Below are 15,156 nucleotides of genomic sequence, written 5' to 3' on the forward strand. Positions count from 1 at the left end.
GGGACGAGAAGGGCCAAGCAGAAACACAATTTGCAGGTCCCAGGATAATATTGAACTTGGGCTCTGTAGATACCTGAAGCTCAGGCCTTAGTCCTAAATGGTCTTATTTGGCATCCCCCCAAGCTCCACCCACTCAGCCAGAGCAGGGGTGACTCAGGGTCCCCCCTTGTACCGCCCAGCCTCAGATATCTGGCACCCTTCTCTGCAGTTGATAACCTGACTCAGAAGAGGCAGGGAACTCATATGTAAGATTGGCATTGAATCTAATCCTTATCAGGCCTTGGGAAAAAGCAGGGATTATATGATTTCCATCTTACATTTGAGGAAATGGAGACCCAGAAAGGGACAGTGACCATGGATGTCGAATCCAGCTTTACCTGGCTCTGGACCCTGCCGGAGGGACTGTGGGCAGGTCCTTCAGGAAATGCTGGGATGGCATACCCCTACCCTGTGCCCACTCCTACCCCTGCAGTGAAGAGAGGGAGGGGAGCAAAGCTTTGTCCTGACCCCCACTCCTCAGTCCCACCCCCTCCCCTCCCCTTCAAAAGATACCCAAGTAAATACTACTAGAAAACCTAATAAAGTATAAAAGATTGAGTTGCTGTGTGACCTTGGGCAGCTTACTTAACCTCTCTGATTCTCGGACACCTCTGTAAAGAATAATGGTAGAAGGACTTCCCTGGCAGTCCAGTAGTTAAGACCCCATGCTTCCACTTCAGGGGGCACGGGTTCGATCCCTGGGTAGGGAACTAAGATCCCTGCACGCCGCAGCACAGCCAAAAAAAATAATAAAAATAAAAATAAGTTTTTTTAATTAAAAAATTAAAAAAGAATGATGGTAGAGACTTCTGAGGGTTGTGACCAAGGAGAAACAAGATGGTACATGTAACAACCTTAAACAGCACAGTGCCTGCTGGTGGGAAGTCCTCAACACAGGACAGATGTGACTATGTTGTTGCTGTCATTATTATTATTATTGATATTTGGGCCATACCCCCTGCCCCCCCGCCCCCCTTCATGGCCAAGGTAGAGATGAAACCCACATTTCCAAAGGTGAAAAATTCACACACACTAAGCCTTTTTTTATTTTATTTTATTTTTTTACCTCATTGATAGACCCCTCTAAGATGCTTGGCTAAAGAGTTCTTGGAATGTATCAGAACCAACTTCATCACAGCAATAAAACAATACAGAAACTGATAAATACTTGAAACTTGCCTCAAACAGGTTTGTTCTAGGTGAGTAATAACACCAGCTCTCATTTTCTGAGTTCCACCTTTGTGTGTTATTTTAGTCCATCTGTGGAACAGGGGTTATCATCCCTGATGTACACGATGAAGACACAAGAGACACAGAGAGGGTAAGAAACTTGCCAAAGACAAACAGCATCGAGTGGGGCGACTTGAATTCGAGTTATATGGGCCAGGCTGCAAAGTTATATAATACTTTGAACTGGTAATTCTTGTCACCATAAACAGGGGTTGCTTCTGGGATGGGGAGCAGAGTGAGGGAGCTTCTGTTCACTCTCTTTGATCTTTTGAATTTTGTATCATGCATTTATTACTTATAGTAAAAAATACTTCTAAAATAACACATCACTTAACCTATGTGCTTCAAAGAACACTACTGAGAAAGTGAAAGAAAAACCCACAGGATGGGAGAAAATATTTGCAAATCATAGATCTGATAAAGGTCTATTACGCAGTAGGATATATAAAGAAACCTTAAACTCAACAATAAAAACACTACCAATGTTTCTTTAATGGGCAAAAGATTTGAATAGACATTTCTCAAAAAAAAGATTATAAATAACCAATCAAGCCCTTGAAAAGTTACCCAACATCATTAGTCATTAGGGAAATGCAAATCAAAACCACAAGGAGACACCACTTCACCCCTGCTGGGGTGGCTAGAATCAACAAGATAGATCATAACAAGTGTTGATGAGAATAGGGAGAAACTGGAACCCTCACACGGTGGCTGGTGGGAATGTAAAATGTTACAGCTGCTGTGCAAAACAGTCTGGCAGTTTCTCAAATGGTGAAAACAGAGTTACCCTATGATCCAGCAATTCCACTCCTACACGTCTCTACCCAAGAGAAATGACAACACGAATATCCACGACAGCATTGTTTCTAACAGGCAAAAGTAGAAACAGTTCAGATGCCCCTCAACTGATTAGTGGAGAAATCAAATGGTCCATCCATGCAATAGAATATTATTCAGCCTTGAAAAGGAGTGAAGCACGGAGGCTACAATGTGCATGAACCTTGAAAACATGGTGCTCAGTGAAACAAACCAGACACAAAAGGCCACAGAGTCCATGATTCCATTTATATGAAATGCCCAGAACAGGCAAATCCAGAGACAGAAAGTGGGTCATTGGATGCCTGGAGCTGGGAGGAGTTGGGGAGAATGCAGGGGTGGGGCACCAATAGACATGAAGTTTCTTTTTGGGGTAATGAAATGTCCTGGGATTAGATAGTGGCCATGGTTGCACAACTCTGTGACTAGGCTAGAAACCACTGCATTACGCACCTTAAAGGGTGAATTGTATAGCATGTATTTTATCTCAATAAACTATATACATACATATAATTACTTTTTTATTGAAGTAGTTGGTTTACAATAGTTTTACTTTTTAAAAATATTTATTTATTTATTTGGCTACATTGGGTCTTAGTTATGGCACAACAGGATCTTCACTGCGGCATGCGGGATTTTTTGTTGCATCGCGTGGGCTTCTCTCCAGTTGCGGGGCGCAGGCTCAGTAGTTGCGGTGCACAGGCTTAGTTGCCTCTCGGCATGTGGGATCTTAGTTGCCTGACCAGGGATCGACCCCGAGTCCCCTGCATTGGAAGGCAGATTCTTAACCACTGGACCACCAGGGACGTCCCACAATAGCTTTACTTGTTGACTGAGGAACGTTTTGCAGCTGACAGAATTCCTACATCTTTGTTATCTCATTTAAGCTTCCAAATACCTAGGATATTTTAAGAGAGGGTATCTCAGTTACTACAGAAGGTCATACGGGTGCTGAGCTTGGAAGGGGGACCGGAGTTCAGGTTTCCTGCGTTGTAAAGGTTTTCAAGTGGGGATGTTACCTGCCATCTAGGGAACTTCTCGGATGATACAGGTTGAGTTGCTAAGACTTTGCTCCCTCCTGGGGGAAGATGGGGAGGAGAATCTCAGGGCAAAGTGAGCTCTGAGCAAGGGGGAGGGGGCCATTCCTCCATCCCAGACCTCAGCTCACCCACAGCCTATGGGGATGGCTGTCTGAACCCATAAGGCTCCCGTGCGTGAAACTGGAGTTTCTTAAAAGCAATCTTCTGGACTTCCCTGGTGGCGCAGTGCTTAAGACTCAGCACTCCCAATGCAGGGGGCTCAGGTTCGATCCCTGGTCAGGGAACTAGATCCCCCATGCCGCAACTAAGAGTTCTCATGCCACAAATAAGGAGCCCGTATGTCACAACTAAGACCCAGTGGAACCTAAATAAAATAAATAATAAATATTTAAAAAATAGAAAACTATTGAGAACCTGCTATAGAGCACAGGGAACGCTACTCAGTGCTCTGTGGTAACTTAAATGGGAAGGAAATCCAAAAAAGAGAGGATATATGTATACGTAGAGCTGATTCACTTTGCGGTACAGCAGAAACTAACACAATATTGTAAAGCAACCATATCCAATAAAAAAAATTTTTTTAATCTGCCTAGAATTTGAATAATGTAGTTTATGAAGTAGAGTCGCTGCAACCATCTTCAAAAAATAAGTGAATGAAACAAAACAAAACAAAACAAAACCCACGGGGTCACTGAGCTTGATGTGGACCTCATGCCATCTCTAGAACATTCTGCTCAGCGGTTGGTCTGCCTGGAAACCCACTTAGCCAACCCTTAGCGCCTCCCATGGGCCAAGTCCCTGATCTCCATCTTACATTCTAGTGGAGAATACTGATAATAAGAAAAATAGACACATAAGTAAAATAATTTCAGACAATTAGCAGTGAGTAACTGCAGAGACAGTGACTGAGGCCCGGGGGCTAACTGTTTTTAAATGAACATGTGTCAAAAGACTTTATTTCATTCATTCATTAATGAAGGATCCAGCAAGATGTTACAATGGGTTCAAAGGAAAATCCGAAAAACATTTATGTAGAGACAGGTGAGCAGTGCTGGAAAGAATTACAGACAGAAACCAAACGTGGTTGTGCACGATTAATTTGTTTTTCTCTGGGCAAGAATCATTGCCAGGGAATTCCCTGGCGGTCCAGTGGTTAGGACTTGGCGCTTTCACTGCCGGGGCCCCTGGTTCCATCCCTGGTCAGGGATCTGAGGTCCCACAAGCAGAGCAGCAGGGCCTAAATAAATGAATGAATCAATAAATGAAACAAACAAACAAAAAAGTATCATTGTCGTAAGTATCAGTTTTCTACACGTACCCAGTTGTAGAATAGCCCAAAGACGGCAAAAGGCAGGGGACCCCGTGGAATCAGACCATGGCTGGGTTTGTCTAGGGGCTAGTTCTGTTATTGAAATGGTCATCAGGGAGAATTCTTCAAAGGAGGTGGTATTGAGCAGAGATCTGAATGAGGATATGGTGGGGGGCATCCCAGGCCTGAGGGTCAAGGGTACAGGGTGGGACTGCTCTTCATGACCGAGGATCAGCCGGGAGGCCGGTGCGGCTGGAGCAGCAGATTCAGAGGGCCGTGAACGGGCACCTGCAGGCCAGGCAAGTGCTTTGGACTTTATTATTATTATTATTATTATTTAACATTTGTTTATTTATTTATGTTTGGCTGCATTGGGTCTTCGTTGCTGCGCACGGGCTTTATCTCGTTGTGGCGAGCGGGGGCTACTCTTCATTGCGGTGCGCGGGCTTCTCATTGTGGTGGCTTCTCTTGTTGCAGAGCACAGGCTGTAGGTGTGCGGGCTTCAGACCTTGCAGCACGTGGGCTCAGTAGCTGTGGCGCATGGGCTTAGTTGCTCCGAGGCAGGTGGGATCTTCCTGGAGCAGGGATTGAACCCGTGTCCCCTGCATTGGCAGGTGGATTCTTAACCACTGCGTCACCAGGGAAGCCCCTAGCCTATACCTTAATTTTATAAAGACAGAAATTAAAACACCCGAAAAAAAGTTGCTTGACCAAAAACTCCTAAAAATATGCATAGCCCAGAGATTCCGTATCTAGAAATTTATCCAAAGAAGATATTTTGAGAAGGTCAAGCTATAGTAACTAGAAAAGGGGGTTATAAACCAGTACATTTAAAAGGTCCCATTATTCTGGGGTAGGGACTTCCCTGGCGGTGCAGTGGTTAGGACTCTGTGCTTCCACTGCAGGGGGCACAGGTTCGATCCCTGGTTGGGGAACTAAGATCCATACCTGTGCCGTGTGGGCAAATAAAATAAAATAAATTTTAAAATAAAAATAAAAGGTCCCGTTATTCTTAAAAATACACACATGTATACTCTGTGTTCACACTGAGGTATTAACAGTGCTTCTCTCTAGGTGGTGGGACAAGGGTGACTTTTTTGCCTCTCTGAATAGTTGAGTTTTTCTTCATTTAATATATACTGCTTTTCTAAAATGAAAAAAAAAATAATAATAAAGGTAATTGCACCAGTTAGAATATCCCATGAGGGTTTTGTATGAGTTTCCTAGGGCGACTGTAAGAGATTACCATAAGTGTAGTGACTGAAAACAACACAATTTAATTTTCTTACATTTCTAGAGATCAGAAGTCCAAAATGGGTCTTACGCTGGTCCTTCTGGAGGCTCCAGGGGAGCATCGGCTCTCGCCTTTTCCAGCTTCTAGAGGCGCCGTATCCCTGGCTCGCAGCTCCTTCCTCCCTCCTCACAGTCAGCAGCGCAGCGTCTCCCGTCTCTCTCTGCCTTGACCCTCCTGCCTCCTTCTTATAAGGACCTTGTGATGACACTGGGCCCCCCAGGGAATCCAGGGTAATCTCCCTTGTCAGGGGCCTCAATTTAATACCATGTGCAGAGTCCCTTTGACCATGTAAGGGAGCATCTTCATAGGTTCCAGGGATTAGGATGCAGATGTCTCTGGGAGACCATTATTCTGCCCACCACAAGTTTGTATGGACAAACCAGGCAATTAATAGTGCAGCTGGGATTCTGAAAAAGCTAATGTGATTGCAGGCCACATTAATAGAGGTCTAGCGCTCAGCTCAAGGGAGGTGGTGGTCTTACCAAACCATTCTGGAGATGAGACCAGCATGCTGAAAGCAGACAGGGAGCCGGGTCACACAAGGAAAAGATGGACGGACTGATAGCCGGGCCTGGCTTGCAGGAGTCCTCTGTAGGGCTTATGGGTGGAAGGTGGAATTGATTCTGGGGCGTTCCCAAGGGAGGAAGGGATGTCACACCTGGTCCTGGTCCTACCTGAGTTTCCTCTCACTGCCTGGCACAGAGTACTGGGCTCTGTCTACATGGGGTACACTACTCCAGGGGGGCAGATGAGCACAGTATCAGGAGAACCTCCTGGAAGCCTTGGGTGTGTGTGGGGGGGGTCTTTCCATCAGACTCATTCGGTCAAAGGGCTGACAGGGCTGTGGAGGCCTAAGTCAGAGAATCCAGAGCAAAGTTCGATTCCTAAAACTGTGCAGGTGTTTGCACACCTGTGTCCATAGCACCGTTATTCACAGTAACCAAATGGACAGATGATGGTTAAACAACATGTGGTCCCTCCACACAGTGGAATATGATTCAACCTCAACAAGGAAGGAGATTCTGACACCCGCTACAACAGGGATGGACCTTGGGGACGTGATGCTCAGTGAGAGAAGCCAGACACAGAAGGACAGACACTGTCTGACTCCACTCCCAGGAGGTCCCTAGAGGAGTCAGATCCACAGAGACAGGGAGTAGATGGTGGGGGCCAGGAGCTGGGGGAGGGGCTGGGGAGTCAGTGTTTCATGGGGACAGAGTTCCAGTTTGGGAAGAAGAGAAAGTTCTGATGTTTGCACAACAATGTGAATGTACTTAAAACCACTGAGCTGTGCACTTAAAAATGTTAAAGATGGTAACTTTTGCATATATTTTACTACAATAAAAAAGAAATTCAGGGTCTGTTTAAAAAAAAAAGCCTAAAAAAAATCCAAAAGGAACTATTTTGGGGTCCAGCTTAACAGAGCACAGCCTTTTTATTTTGGCAAGTGACGACACTGGAAAGAAAAGAACGTGAGAGCCACCAGCCGCAAGTACAGAGACAAATGGCTCCCAGCTCAGCTTCTGGACGCTTCGAGCCCTGCCGTGACCACTCAGGGGCACACCGCTGCTTTTGTGGGCAGGGACTTCGCCTGCCCTGCGTGCCCCATCAACCCGGAACTGGTGCCCGGGTGCAGGGCAAGCCAGGTGAGGCGCCGGAAGCCCCTGGTTCCCTGGTGGGTGGACGCCTCCTCCCATCCCGGCTCCTCCCAGGTCCCCGGGGCCCCTCCCAGACGAGCTAACATTTAACCAGCACAGCCCCGGGGTGGCCAAACCAGGTGTGCAAGTATCGAAATTCTTCAGCAGCTGCACGGACAGCCCCCAGCATCATGGAGAAACGTTTTCTAAGCCGCAGAGGGTGGGGCGATGGCTGGTCCGCGCGTACCTGGTGAGGCGGCTTAGACTCCGCCAGAGGTGGAAGAGGCTGGACGGACCTGGCGCTGCGGTCCCTCCCTCCCCCACCCCTCAGGATTCCCGTCTGTGCAATGGGCCTTTCCAGCCCGAAGCTCCCAGTCTCCGGCCAGCCCCCGGCTCCTCTCTCCACCTGAGCGCTGGTCTCCTGGACCCAGCCCCCCAGGTCCAGGCTGGATGACAGCTTCCAGGGGCCTCGCAGGACCTCGAAGGAGTGCTCCACCGCAGGGGGGCCAGCCTGCCTGCCTTTGGGGTCCGGCCCAGAGTTCTGTCTCTGCCACTCTTTCCGCAGCCGGCCCCCACCCACTGGGAATTTGTTTAGGGTAGGGGGTCACATTGGTGGGGGGGAGGGGTGTGATTTCTCCACTCCTTGGGGACAACTGTGGTTGTCCTATGGGGAGGATGTTCTGGACCTGGAGTGGGCGGGGGAAGGGGTGCCACTCAACACCCCAGAGTGCCCAGGACGGCCCCACCCCAGGGAATGCGTGGTCCCAAAGGTCCACAGTGGACTGGGGGGTGCGGGGCGGGGAGGGAGCAGCCTGGATCTAACATGCCTGTGTGCTTCTTCCTCTCTGCTATGCAGAGGAGGAAAACCACTGCGCGATGGCCCCCGCTGGACCGGTGGCCCAGTCCCAGCACTTGAGCCTGCCCGCTGCCCTGCCCCCCACCAACTCCTCCCGAAAAGCCTCCTCCCCACCCCCACCCCCACACTGCCGCGGGCATTCTGTCTCCACGCTGGGGAGGGGGAGGGGGAGGAGGAGGGCGGGGAGGGGGGGGGCTTGACTTTTTATCTGTGCAAGGGGCCTGAGGCTGGACACTCAGTGGAGATGGTGTCTGTGGGTCAGCTTCATCCAAGGGACCCCAAGTGAACCAGGCCTGTCCTGTCTCCTACACCCCAACCACCCCCGCCCCGCGCCCCCGCCCCCCCCCCCCCAGGGCCTTCGACAAGATGGCATCTCTGGGGGGAGCCTGCAGAGTGGAGGGAACCACAGCCAGGGAAGCCAGTGGAAGAACAGAAGAGGAGAACGTGGCAGCCTTTCTGGTCGGCCAGACCTCCCCCTCGGATCTTTCTTTTTTTAAAATCACCGCAATTTAAGAAGCGACTCCTCCCTCCGTCCTGCTGCCTGCCACGTGGGCTGGCCAGAGGAGTCGCCGCTCGCCCTCTCTTTCCCTTGGCCCGGCTTGGCTGCGAGGCAGTAGCTTCAGTTTCACTTTGGTGTCACTGGTTTCACTTTCGGGGAGAGAAAGAAGAGAGATAGAGACAGAGAAGAGAAGAGGGGCAGAGAGGGAGGGCGGCTGTGTCAGGTGCAGGGTCAGCTTCTGCCCTGTCCTGCGGGGCTACCACCTGCTGGCTGCTCCCTCTCCTGATCTTCCTCTGGCCTGTGGATTCTCAGAGTCAAGATCAAGGGGTCAAGGGCAAGTTCTCTCTGCGTGACCTTGGGCAGGGCGAGCCACCTTCTCCTCCTGGGCTCCTTCCCTACACCCCCGGCCTCCTGTCCAAGTGGGGCCGGGGATCACATCCGCCCCATGAGATACTGGGAAGATCAAAGCCCTGCTGAACGCTGACTTGGGCCAGTCCCACAACATCCCCTTTGGGAGGGGGCTGAGCAAGGTCCAAGGCAGAACAGGATGTCGGCTGCCTTTACCCAGCAGGGACCCTTGGCCCAGAAACCACCAGGATGGAGGCTCCATGTGGCCCAAGTCAGGGCTGGGTGGGGAGTGTGGGGGACAGTGTCTCCTGAGGCCACCTGCTGTGGCTTGGGGCTCGTGGCCCGGCAGATGGGGCTGGCTCCATGTGCCTTCCAGCAGGCCTGCCTGTCACCGGACAGTGGCGTGGCCTTGTCCCTCTCACTCCTGCTGTTATTCCTGCAGGGTGGGGGACCACAGCCCGGGCCACAGATCCACTGCCTTCTGGGCCTGGCTGAGAGCCACATGATGTCAGGAGCTGGGCCCATTCTCCTCTCCCCAGCACCCCGCTCGGGGCCTGTTAAAGGACTCCCCAGACTGGAGGAAAGCGTGGGGGTGAGTCCCCTGGGGATGTCAAGAACACAGCTCAGGGAATTCCCTGGTGGTCCGGCGCTTAGGACGTGGACTTTCACCACCATGGGCCCGGGGTTTGATCCCTGGTCAGGAAACTAAGATCCCAAAAACAAACACCCTCCCCCCCGCCCCATACACACAGCTCAGCAAGATAGGTGTAGGAGCCAACGGGACAGGGCGGTTTGTTTTCAGGATAACAGCTTTATTGAGATATCATTCACATACCATTACAGTTCACCCTCTTAAAGTGTGCAATTCACTGGTTTTCAGGACATGCACAGTGTTGTGTAACCATCACCACTATCTAATGTCAACACATTCTCATTCCCCCAAAAGGAAACCCTGTCTCTATTAGCACCACCCCACCCCCTCCCCAGCCCCTGGTAACCAGGAACCCACTCTCTGTGTCTGTGGAGCTGCCTGTTCTGGACGGTTCCCATCCGTGGAATCACCCCCTGTGTGTCCTCCTGTGTCTGCGTCTCTCCCTGAGCATGGAGTCCTCAGGGTCCGTCCACGCGGTAGCGCGTCAGGGCTTCTCTCCTTTCCGTGGCTGAGGGATGCTCCTGTGTACCGAGTAGGGATGCTCCTGCGTACCGAGTACCCACGTCGTGCCTTACCCTGCTTATGCATTCCTCCGCTGAGGGATCTCTGGGGGTGTCTCCACTTTGGGCGTCTGTGAATGACGGCAGGTGTGAACCCAAGTAGGTGTTCATTTAGTGCATGTCCACCCACCCTACGTGACGTCTGGGGATCCCAGTTTTGTGCGGGGATGGGGGTGGGGGGATTACGAAGCACAGCCTGAGATGCACAGAGAGTGGGACCACCCCCCCCCAGGGGCGGCCCAGCACCGGGTCTCCCTGGATCGTTGCTGGATGCTGGGGAAACCCTTTCCCCACCCCCACCCAGGTTGGCTCCAGTTGTGAACCCAGAACTTCAAAAGGGAGAGTTTGAGAAGTTCCCAGAACCTCAGGGGTCGGCACGGAGCAGCAGCAGGGCCGGCAGACTGGGAACACGGCCCCGGAAAACGGCCCCTCCCTTTTAAGGAGGAGGAGAGCCGGGCTGGGGGTGGGCAGGCCGAGGCGGGGAGGGGCGGGGAGGGCAGAGGAGCGGCAGGAAGGGGAGGAGGGCGGGGCGGGGCGGGGCTTCCTCAAAAGGCAGGTAGGGGGCGGCTTCCTCGCACCGGTGCCTGGCTTCCCGCCTCCCCTTTGGCTGGGAGCCCCCTGGGCAGGGGAGGAAGGGGAGGGGGAGGAGGGGAGTCACCCAGGATCCCGTTCCTGTCACTCCGGAGCCACTTCCTGCTCTTTAATGTGGGGTGAAAGCAGGAGACAGCGCAGCCTCGGGCTTCACGCATCCCGGGGAGACCCCGCTTCTCTGGGTAGAGGCTGAGTCCACTCCGCCTCGCCCCTCCTCCAGCCCAAGTCCAGGTGTGGGGAGACCCGGTCCAGCACCAGCAGCTCCTCACATGCTCACTGGGCACCTGTACAACGTCTTTGGGGAAATACCTGGCTTTTAAATTGGGGTTGCTTTTGGTTGCTAAGTTATAAGGATTTTTTTTTTTTTTTTTGCTTTGTTGTAGGGAAAGGATTCTTTATATCTTCTGGGCACTAGCCGCATCTCCCCTACAATGATTTGCAAATACTTTCTCCCACTCTGTGGGCTTTCTCTTCACTCTCCTGAGGGTGGCCTTGGATGTACCCAAGTGTTTTAATTTTGATCAAGTCCAAGTTCATCCATTTTTTCTTTTGCTGCTTGTGCCTGTGTGTCACGTTGAAGAATCCACTGCCAAGTTCAAGGCTGTGAAGATGGGTGATGGGAAAGTCAAAGGAGCGGTTTTGCTGAGGGTTTTACATGGAGGGGGGCAGTTGTCTGGAGGCCCTTGGCAGGGGGAAGGGAAAGGCTGCCTGAAGTTCGAGCAGGACTTGGGGGTGGGGGTGGGGGGGAATGGAAGAGGGATTCCAGAACAGGGAACAGCAGGTGCAAAGAGAGGGAGCCAAGAGTGAGTGAAAGACTTGCACTGCCTCCCCCTCTCCTTCCTCCCTCTTCCCCCTCCCCCCTCTCCTTCCCCTCCCTCTTCTCTTTCCCCTACCCCCTCCACCTCCCTGACTCTGACCCCTGGGTCCCCCCACAGGCATCAGGGGTGGGGGGAGGTGAGGTGGCTGTGCTTAGAAACCTCATTGGTCCCCACCACAAAATCCAAGGCTGTTATAGGAGAAAGGAGGGGTGCCTGGGCAGGGGGCAGTGGGCTGACCCTATACTTGAACTTGCAGGTGAGTGTGGTAGGGGAGATCCCCAAGAGACACCCACAAATAAAGTAGCAGGAACTAGGCAGGTGCAGACAGAAGGGTGTGTAGAGGCTCACAGGTGAGCAGAGTAGGAAGTGCGTCAGAACAGATGGTAGGTGCCCAGGGACAGGTGGGCTTGGTCTTCTGGGAGAAGAGGGGACATGGGGACAGGACATAAGGGGCCAGCCTTTACCTCCACCCGAGGCAGGCCACCAGGACAAGGGTATTCGTGGAGTGATAGGTCTAAGGGGAAGGTATAGGGGGGTCTCCAGTCCAAGGCTTGCCCTGCCCCATGACCCAACTCTCTCTGTGACTTTTTTTTTTAATATTTATTTTATTATTATTATTATTATTTATTTATTTTGGCTGTGCCAGATCTTACTTGCAGCACACAGGATCTTTGTCTGTGGATGCAGAATCTTTAGTTGTGGCACGTGGACTTCTTAGTTGTGGCATGCATGTGGGATCTAGTTCGCTGACCAGGGTTCGAACCCAGGTCCCCTACATTGGGAGCATGGGGTCTTACCTGCTGGACCACCAGGGAAGTCCCTCTCTGTGACTTTTTTTTAATAAATTTATTTATTTATGTATGTATTGGCTGCATTGCGTCTTCGTTGCTGCACGCGGGCTTTCTCTAGTTGCAGACATCGCAGGCTACTCTTCATTGTGGTGCATGCGCTTCTAATTTTGGTGGCTTTGCTTGTTGTGGAGCACGGGCTCTAGGTGCGCAGACTTTAGTTGTTGAGGCACATGGGCTCAATAGTTGTGGCACATGGGCTTAGTTGCTCCACAGCATGTGGGATCTTCCTGGAGCAGTGATGGAACCCGTGTCCCCTGCATTGGCAGGCGGTTTCTTAACCACTGTGAAACCAGGGAAGTCCCTCTCTGTGACTTTTTGCAGGAGGATCTGTAACCTGAGGCCAGCTTCCCTGGGTGTCCATGCCCTGCTAGCTGGTGTGACCCTAAAGGACAGCCACAGTGGGGACTGGCCTGGACCCCTGTGGTGGCCTTTCTGAGCATCCTGCTTCTTTGCTAACTCATCTTCCCAAAGCCGCTTATCCAAGGTCACTGACCAGCTTGCGGTCGGCCACCATCCCGGCCATCCAGAAGACCTGGCTCCCCACTCGGCCACCACCTTGTCCTGCATCCAAGGCCAGTGAGGTGTGACATGTTCACAGCCTTCGGTTCACCTGTTAGGCAGCCAACACCCCAGCCCCTATGTCCCGCCCCCGCATCCCCAGAAATTAAACAGTCAACACGAGGCACCGTGGAGGCAGACCAGACCCCCTTCTGAGCCGAGCACCCCTTCCGGGCCCGTTAGGAATGGTCACTGCTCTGCTGGACCGCGGGTTCCCCTGCCTGGGATGCCCCCTCCAGCCCAAGGGCTCTCAGCATGGACGCCCAGTGCACGGCCTTCTACCTGGCGCTGCCTCTAGGGCTGTAGACTCTCTCCAGCGTGCAGGGCGTGGAGATGGGGGGAGGCCTGGCATCGGAGCCTCTGCATGGGTTCCCGTGTCACCAGGGATGGGGAGGGAAGACAGGGTGACCTGTTCTGGCCAATTCATGGGGTGTAGCCAGGGTGAAGGGGCAAGGGATTCAGGATGCTCAGGAGAGGGTCTGCTCCTTCCTGAGGGTCAGCAATAGCCATCTCATTTCGTCCGTGATGACCCCCTTTTAGGGGGCGTGGCCTCCCCCAGGGGTGGGTGTCAGGCCGAGGATGGGGGCAGGGGGGAGACGCAGCTGCGGGCCTCGGTCCCTCCCTCACCTGAAGCCTCTCTCTTGTTCTCCAGGTGCTCCTCTGCGGGCCCTCCCTCGGTCCCCAGGGAAGCCTGGGCAGAAACCTGAGCCTCTGTTCAGGCTGCCATGGGGCCTGGCCTCCCCCCGCCCCGAGCCCTCCTTCCTCCTCCAGGGCCACCCTGTCGTTGCCGTGGGGACGGCAGACCAGCCAGGTCCTCCACCCACCTGGCCTCCGGGCAGGCAGCCTGGGGCCCGCACACCTGGTCAGCTGGGGGCCCCGGCCCCGGGGAAGTGGGGCGAGACCCACAGGGCCCCTGCTGGTTTCGTTTTGAGACGGTCCCTTCCCCTTCCTCACTCCCACTCCACCCGCCCCGACCCCTGCTTTCTGGGAAACCCTGTGGTAGCTTCCTCTGAGCTGAACTCTGTTAACCCGGAGTCCACTGAGTTCCGCCTCCCGGACCTGGGGCTTCCTGCCCTGCACACACCTCCACCCCCGGGGGCCGGCTCCCCGTATTTCTCCGGACTCCCCGCCTTCCAGAAGATTCTGGGCCGCCCCCTGCCCACACGCCTCCTGCCACACTGTGTCCGGGACTCTGGACGCAGGAAACCTGATGCGTTTCCTATGTCCAGGGCGGCCCTGGACACAGAAGAGCCAGGGTCTGACCTCTGCTCCTGGGGGGCTGTGGCCTCCTACGCAGGCAGATGCTGGGAGGGGCGTGGCTAAGCCAGCTTCCTCCCTTCACTGCTGAAAAGGGGGCCAGGTCACTCTCCGTGGGGCCATCGCGGCTGCAGCTGCGTCCCTGACCCCACCCACTGGATGCTAGGAGCCCCTCAGTCGTGATGACCACAGATGTCCCCAGACACCAGTGTCCCCTGGGTTGAGGGGGGCAAGACTGTCCCCACTGAGACCCAGTGGGCATGATGACAGCTGGGAGAGGACAGAGCAGCCTCTGGCCACGTGGGGCATTGAGCACTGGAGATGTGAGGTGTCTGAACTGAGATGCTCCAGGAGGGCAAAACATACCATAGTGCAGACTCTGTACCCAAAAAAAAAAGAAAGAAAGAAAGAAAAAAAGACCAGACTAACTTTTCATATTGATTGCAAAGTGCAACAGTAATATTTTGGCTACATCGGGTTAAAAAAACACGCCATAAAATCACCTTTGCCAGGGACTTCCTTGGTGGTCCAGTGGTTAAGACTCCATGCTTCCACTGTGGGGGCCCAGGTTTGATGCCTGGTGGGGGAACTAAGATTCTGAATGTCACACGGTGCGGCCAAAACAAAAAAACAAAGAAAACCAAGAAACCAGAAGGGTTAACTCGTTTTCCTATTTTAAACGTGGCCACGAGGAAATTTAAGTCTCGCCTGCAGCTGAATGACACGTGCATTCCAGTGGCATCTGAGGGCTCAGGGGGCCGAGACCCACCTGGAATCTACCTGAGGGTTCTGCGCACCTTC

Source organism: Hippopotamus amphibius, chromosome 15, assembly GCF_030028045.1.
Source record: "Hippopotamus amphibius kiboko isolate mHipAmp2 chromosome 15, mHipAmp2.hap2, whole genome shotgun sequence".
Classification (NCBI taxonomy): domain Eukaryota; kingdom Metazoa; phylum Chordata; class Mammalia; order Artiodactyla; family Hippopotamidae; genus Hippopotamus; species Hippopotamus amphibius.